This window comes from Arabidopsis lyrata, assembly GCF_000004255.2.
Source record: "Arabidopsis lyrata subsp. lyrata unplaced genomic scaffold ARALYscaffold_2, whole genome shotgun sequence".
Classification (NCBI taxonomy): Eukaryota; Viridiplantae; Streptophyta; class Magnoliopsida; order Brassicales; family Brassicaceae; genus Arabidopsis; species Arabidopsis lyrata.
Window position 1 is genome coordinate 4,789,130 of NW_003302554.1, and position 8,053 is coordinate 4,797,182.

General features: G+C 41.4%; 1 long non-coding RNA gene across 1 annotated transcript; it reads left to right on the plus strand.

Moving 5' to 3' along the window:
• The first annotated feature begins 38 nt into the window (after positions 1 to 38).
• LOC110224262 lies at positions 39 to 2,143 on the plus strand. Its single transcript, XR_002328931.1, has 4 exons — positions 39 to 465; positions 1,364 to 1,412; positions 1,630 to 1,680; positions 1,883 to 2,143. It is a non-coding gene; the product is annotated as an uncharacterized LOC110224262 (long non-coding RNA).
• The last annotated feature ends 5,910 nt before the right edge of the window (positions 2,144 to 8,053 follow it).

Below are 8,053 nucleotides of genomic sequence, written 5' to 3' on the forward strand. Positions count from 1 at the left end.
AAGAGTTATATATATCAGATCTAAAAAATTTTAGTGCCATCATATATACCAAAGCCAAAAAAAAATTACCCATAGACTCCACGACAAAAAAACCTAGATCTCTTCCAATCCGCCATAGACTCCACGAAACTCTTCGCCAGCCTCATTTTGCCTCCATTCGTTCATCTTTCCTCCAGTCTCAGGTGATTCGTCACCATCCTGAAGAATCGTCTCCTCTCATCTCTAAACCCTAGCCGCCGATGTCGTCGCTGATTCTCCTCGTCGTATATGTCTCTTGTTAATTTTGTTTACTCGTCATCCCCTTACCTCGGAAAAAGTTAGGGTTACGGATCCGAATTAGCAACCATGGAAGAGATCACCGATGGAGTGAACAACATGAACTTGGCCGTTGATTCCCAGAAGTAAAATCGGATTCAGGTTTCAAACACCAAGAAACCATTGTTCTTTTACGTCAATCTCACAAAGGTACATAGTTTAATTCGATTGATATGTGACTCGTATTCTAAGCTTTCAAATTTCTGGACTTGAACAATCTCTTTCGATCGAGAGGATCTATAGGCAAATGGCTTGTATTCTAGTTCATCTGCTCATCGTGATTCTCTAGTTCTGTAGCGGAAATGATTGTTTCTTCAATTGCAGCATAAAAAAATCAGCTTTAATCATGGTCTCTAGCTTAACTTTTCCTAGTATAGATTTTGATTTACATTTGGTCAAGCACAAGGATGTTGCTTTGTCTTCCTCTATGCTTTCTCGTTAGCTGAAATCTAGGTTGCATTGGTTTGACCAATTGCTTTGTTTTGAGTTTGGACAACGCAAAACTTGAAAGTTAGAATCATCTCTAAGGGGATGCTTAGTTATTTAGATCGAGTTACATCTATAACCTATATAGCTTATTGTAGTGTTCTTGATTAAGTCTTTGTTACTTTAGAATTTCCTAAAGACAATTGTTTTTAAATTTGACCTCAATGTTTTTAGTGGAACACTTGTGATTTTGCAGAATTGATTGATAATTTATGTTTTGTTGTAAATCTATGGTTTCCAATAGACATTGAGAAATGACTATATGCAAACCGTATTTTCTTATTGTAAGTTTAACTAAAGATACAATTGATTCTTGATGCTATATTTTGGTTTCTGCTTTAGTATCTCCCACATTTATCACCCCAAATTTATTTTCAAGAGAGAAAGATTGTACCCACTATATGCAAACAAGAACAAGTAAATTTGGAGATAGCTGCAAGTTTGATCATCCTATTTTAGCTTATTCTCATGGTGTGTTGGTTTCGGAATTAGGTGTTTGTGGTTATTACTTGTGTCTAGGATGATTGATGTAACTGAGTTTTTGTTGATTGGATTTGTTTAGAGGTATATGCAGCAGTACAATGATGTCGAACTTCCTGCCTTTGGAATGGGTATGTATTTTCTTAATCTCCCTTTTTTTTATTCCTCGGTATATATTCTAATGGGACTGTAATGTGTATTTATTGCAGTATAATCTGATTCTTAACTTCATTAAGCTAATTTTTTCAGAATAAATTGTTTGTTGGTGATACTTACTAAGATACTTACTCTTCCCATCTGCAAATCAACCTTCTTCTCGATTTATTAATTTGGTTTTTGGTTTTGCAGAATAAATAGTTTAGGAGAAGGAGCTTGCATGTGGTTGTAGGAGCTTAAGTGGTAAGACGTTTTTTCAAGTTTTAAACTCCATATTACCTTAATTCTAAGGCTATCATGATTATGTCCAAGCTAACCAAGTACGTAGTATACATATGTGTATGTTTGGTAGATGTATTCCCATGTGTCGATTTCTTTTTTCATCTTAGTGAATAAGGCTTCTAAGATGGTGTCTTTTGTCCCCTTGTTCTTTTGTTTCATGTAGCCTATCGACGGGAGTGCTAATAGGAACAATTGTTCAAATCAAAGTTTTATGCGTTCTCCTTTTGATGAGGCGAAATAGATAGAGGAGAAGAAATTGAAGAGATCGAAGTTTGTCTCTGTCCATATGATGTTAGTTCTATTTTGTTTAAGACTTATAATGATAGTATAAGATTTGATATGATGTTATGTAAGACTTGTTTGGCTAATTGGTTAATGTAATATTACTTGTTGATGATTTATAAAATATAAAAGTTATATATAATATGACGTGTTTGTCAAATTAAGTAAATTTTACAAAATTGGGTTCCAATATAAAATTTATTTATATAACGAAAAAAATGTTCCGACATTATATAAAACAGCACTAAACGTGTGTTATAATAAAGTATATTATAGCATTTGAATAATGCTATAATATGAAAATGCTATCGTATGTGGGGGTCTATTATAGCATGTTAAAAACGTCATCGTATATGGAGGGTCTACCATAACAGGGGCATAAGACAGCATTTATGAAAACGCTATTGATGACATATAATAGCTTTTTTCTCTTGCTAACAATGTAGATATTTCTTGTAGTGATATATACGTTAAAACATGTTACTAAATCATGTCACTTATGCATTTCACATATCATATTACTAGCAACCTAACTATATCATACACACAAATCAACGAATACAATTCTGGAGCCTATACTCAGCAACTAACAAAGAGTATATAAGAAAAGAGGTTACTGCATATCCGCAAATACCACCCTCACCTTAGCCTATCGGTTGAATTCCTTGGTTTAAGACTAGCAACAACAACAACTTGCTTCAACGACGATCTCTATCTGTAACGGTTTAAATTAACCGATTAAAGATTAAATCCACTTAATAATCTCTGATTTAATCTAATAATCCAACCAAATTCTTAAGTCTCAGTTTAATTGATTTTTGGTGTTTCCTCAATTAAAACAATTAGATCAAAATCTAATCATTTAATTCACCATAATATTCTAATTCATGATCACATTAATTTGGCTCCATAAACAAATTTCCTTTTAACCATACGAACACATAATTGAGTTTGGTTTAATAATCAATACCAAACTCCACTAATCGCGCACACCACAATTCTCACACGTGATCATGTTACCGGGTTCAGTTCAATAAACAATCCAATAATACATCCAAGACATTTCTCGGATTCTAAAATTGGATAAGACTTAAGTTTCCTTGGTTTAGATTGGTTAGGCTTCGGTTTAATAATGAAAACAACATAACAGCAACAGACACGAGAGCTAGGCTTCGCCGTTTACCTTCAGCAGCATTTACACTCGACCGTTCATGACGGCCCGACTCGATGAATCAGTTCAAGCTTACGTGGTTACGTCCTCATGAACAAAGGCAGAACCTTCCTACGCAAGTTACATATTAGATCTAGGATTTCCTTACCCTTATCGGTCTTGCCGATGGACTACGACTGCTCCGGTGACAGTGGCTGACATCCTGTGACTCATGGTGCCAATCCCCAGGGACACACAGTGGCTGTGGTGGTTGTCCGGTGAAGTTACGGTCACCTTCTCTCTCTTCTTCCTATTCTATCCACTTTCTGATGACGAGATCACCGCTTCCTCCATCACTTCCCCCACGTGAGACATCACTTCTCTCCATGAAACTCACGACAACAACAATACGAGAGGATAACAGCTTGGATAACTTAGCAACGGCGTCAGCAATCCCACTCTTAAAGACTTAGGGTTTGCTTGTTCAACTTTCTTTATTTTGTCCAAAGATGGAGACGGCCAAATGTATACACGAGCCACACACGCCAAACATAAACCCTTGTCGTTTAGAAATTGGGCTTTAATGGGCTGAAATTTAAAATGGCCCAATTGGGATGCTACACCAATTGGGATGCTACACCAATTTCTACACCAGAAATTTATTAAACTAGAAATGAAAAAATTACAACGGAGTTATCCTTGGTCGAGTAGACCCAAGTGCATCTTCCCTTACAATCGAAACAACCTCCGTAGGAGTAGAACCGAAAAAATGAAAGCCTAGTGGCAACGTAAAAGCATGGTTAGCCAACCCATCAGCAAGACAATTGGTCTCCCTATATACATGATCAATCTTGACCGTCCAGTCCTTTGATATAAAGCAATGGCACAAGCGTACCAGGAACGACAGCGGATGCGACTCTCGAATCCCTGTCTTAAGAAAGCCCACAACCAGCTCAGAATCCACCTCCAAAATCACATGCGGCACCCGCCTCTCCCAGGCGATATACAGTCCATAATAGACTCCCCATAACTCTGCCAAAGGTGCAGAACACTTACCAAGGTTGACCGCAAAACCTCCACACCAGTTCCCGTCACCATCCCTTAGAACTCCACCTGCCGCTGCGAAGCCCGGGTTCCCCTTTGAAGCCCCATCCGTATTCAGCTTCATCCAGTCACCCGTAGGAGGCACCCAACCAATCCTCCTTTCCACACGACCACGCCGTCCTACCAACTCTTCCCGAGAAACATGGGCCATATTCACTTCTTTAGCAAGCTCTCTAACAAAGCGAACCCTATCCCGGCACTTCCCATTCTCTCCAAAGATATTTCCGCATCGCCATTTCCACCCCCACCAAATGGCCATCGCAAACATAGTAGCCCATGAGATATCATCTACAAGTACTCCATCACACAAGTTCTCGTACATCCATTCCAATAAAGACTTGTTAAAAAACTCATGCCTTCGCCGAACAGGTACAATTCTGGTCCAAATGCCCGCCATGGCCGGACAATCTCGAAGAATATGTATGATGGTCTCTACTCCTCCTTTACAAACCTGACAAATATTGGAATCACATAGGTGTCTCCGGTGTCTCTCCTCATTGGTCATTATTGCTTGATTCCCCAACAACCATAGGAACACTCTAACTCTTTCAGGCGCCGTAACTCTCCATACACGACGATAAAAGGCACTCATATTAGGTCGTAGAGCCTGGTCACGAGTGATTAACGCATACGCAGACTGCACCGTGAATTCGCCATTCTGGTTTACTCCCCACGAAATGCGATCCTTCGCCCCTGTCACACTATCAATCACAATCGTCGCCAATTCCAATCTTACGTTCTGTGATACATGCGGAACAATCTTTTCCAACATCCAGCCAGACCCATGGCGCCATAGATCCTTTGCGATCAGTGACTCATAATTCTCCGGCATCTCTCCACTCACTGACTCTAACAAAGGACGATGTGAGGCCCATTTATCAACCCATAATTTTAACGTGCTCCCATCCCCGATAACCCAGCTAAGTCCCGGGAATACAACCTCCCGCAGCCCTACACCAACACTCCTCCATGTTGATGACCATGTACTTTTAACCCTCCTCCAATTCTGGTCATGCGGCTCCCCTACTCTATACTTGCTCCGCAAAACCCTAGCTCATAGACTCCTCTTGTCATTAAGCAATCGCCACCCCACCTTAGCAATTAAAGCTTTATTCATATCCTTTGCAGCACGGATACCCAGCCCGCCCTCACCCTTTGGTAAACAAACCTTCTGCCAACCAACTAGATGCTGCTTTCGTTTCTCCGGAGTGCTTCCCCACAAGAAAGATCGTGCCACTTTATCCAAAGTAGCGAGAGTAGAAGCTGGGAAAAAAATGGTGCTCATTGAATGTACCGGGATAGAGGACAGAACCGGTTTGGTGAGAGTGAGACGTCCTGCAAAGCTTAACATTCTACTCTTCCAACCCGCCAATCTCGAAGACATTCTCTCAAGTATTTCTCCAAAAGTTTCCTTATTCATGCGCTTCTGGAGAACCGGCATACCAAGATACTTACCCAATTCACGCGTCGACTTGATTCCGCTCTCATCACTAATCAAGTTCTCGAGTTCACGGGATACATTCTTTGAGAAGAAGATTTTTGACTTCTCCAAGCTCACCTTCTGTCCCGATGCAACACAGAATCTCTCTAGAACCCCTCTTATTACCCGGATTTGAGATACTGAAGCTTCCGCAAACAAGATTAAGTCGTCCGCAAAGCAAATATGTGAGAGTTTCGGTCCACCTTGAGATAAGCTTATCGGTTTCCATTTCTTCCCGACAACCACTAAGTCTATCAAATGGCATAGTCTCTCCATACACAAGACAAACAGATATGCGGAAATCGGATCACCCTGCCGAAGACCCCGTGATGGCTGAAAAGCCTCTGTCTTCTCACCGTTCTAAAGAAGGCTCATCGACGGTCCTGCCACACACTGCATTATCCAATTTATCCAAGTGGCTGATAAACCCGCTGCTCTCAACGTATCCTCCAAGAAATCCCAACGAATTCTATCATACGCTTTCTCGAGATCTAACTTCAACAGCATCCAGCCTTTTCGACCTTTTTTTCGACGCATGGAGTGAACCGCCTCTTGCACAATCACAATATTGTCCATGCTAAGTCTCCCTGGAATAAAGCTTGACTGGGCAGGGCCAATGAGTTTGCACATTACTGGCTTCAAGCGTTCAACCATGACTTTCGTGATCATCTTGAATAAAACGTTATACTAGCTAATTGGTCGAAACTAAGTTATCTTCTCCGGATTCACCACCTTCGCAATAACAACAACAAGCGCATCATTTGTATCTTGGGGAAGCTGTCCTGTAACAAAAAAACTCCAAAACAAACTTCACCACCGACTCGCCAATCACCTCCCAGCAGTGTTGGAAAAACACTGTTTGGTACCCATCCGGTCCAGGGGATTTAAACTTCCCCATTGACCTAACCGCCTTCTCCACATCTGACGCATTAAAAGGCTTCCCAAAGTAGTTCTGATCGTCATTACTAATCTGTACAAAACCTCCCTGCAGCAATTGCTCAACCACTGCCTCAATGTCATCCATAGAGTACAGTCTCCGATAGTATCCTATAGCAAGCTGCGCCAACTCCTTAGCCTCTGAGATCCAAATACCATCATCATTTTTCAACATTTCTATGCGATTCCTTCTCCTCCAAATCACAGTAGAAGTGTGAAAAAAGCTTGTATTTCTGTCTCCCAGCTCAAACCACTTTTCTCTTGACTTTTGGAGCCAGATCAGCTCCTCCTGCTCCAAGACTGAATCAAACTCCTTGAGTAGAAGCTCTTCTTTTTCCAATAAAGCATCAGTTGGAGTCACCTCAAGACTATCTTGGACTATTTTGATTTCAACCAATAATTTTTCCTTACGCTTCATTACATCTCCAAAGACCTCTCTATTCCATCTTCGCAGTGTATCTTTAAGACACACCAACGCTGCAGCCGTACTGATATCTCTCTTCCAAGACGCAGTCAGCAAGTCCTTAAACCCTGAGTGCTTCAGCCAAGCCGCTTCTAACCTGAAAGGACGCCTCTTTGGATCACTCTGAACTTCCGGAGACAATTGCACATACAGTGGAGCATGATCCGATGACAAGAAAGGCAGGTGCATCACCGTGGCTTCTTGCCACTTTAACCGAGAATGTGCACAACAAAAAACTCTATCAAGCCGCTTTGCTATCACTGTGCTAGCTACTCGTCCCCTCCGCCAAGTAAATTTGTTTCCCTTAAAGCCCATATCAATGAGGGAAAGCTCATTAATCCAATCCCCAAAAGCTAATGAATCTGGTGATAACCTCCCGTTTCCTCCAGACCTCTCATCAAGCCGAACTATTGTGTTAAAATCCCCGCCTACCACAATAGGTCTGATAGCCCCTCTAATAACAGTTGTTAGTTGATCCCATAAGCTGCTTCGTCGGCTAACTGAAGGCGCCGCATACACAACTATGAGATTCACAACTTCAACTCCATTTATCACCTTCGCATGTATAAACTGATCTGATGCTTCCACGATCTCTACCTCACCTACTTCAGACCGCCAAAGAAGCCACAGACCACCGCTTTGGCCAATCGCATCCACCCGGTATGAATTCTCAAACCCCAGCCCACGACAAATTCTACTAGCTCGGTCTCCTCCGGCGTGCGTTTTGAAAAGAGCCAACACCTCTATCTTAAATTTCTTCACGATATATCTTATGGATCTCCTAAAATTGGGTTTGTTCGCCCCCCGGCAGTTCCAAAGAATGCAATTTATCATTGATCTTGATAATGAGAATGGAAAAACCGGGGCGAGCCATTATTGCGTCCCCTCCTCCCGACACACCATCGCCAAACCCTCCGAC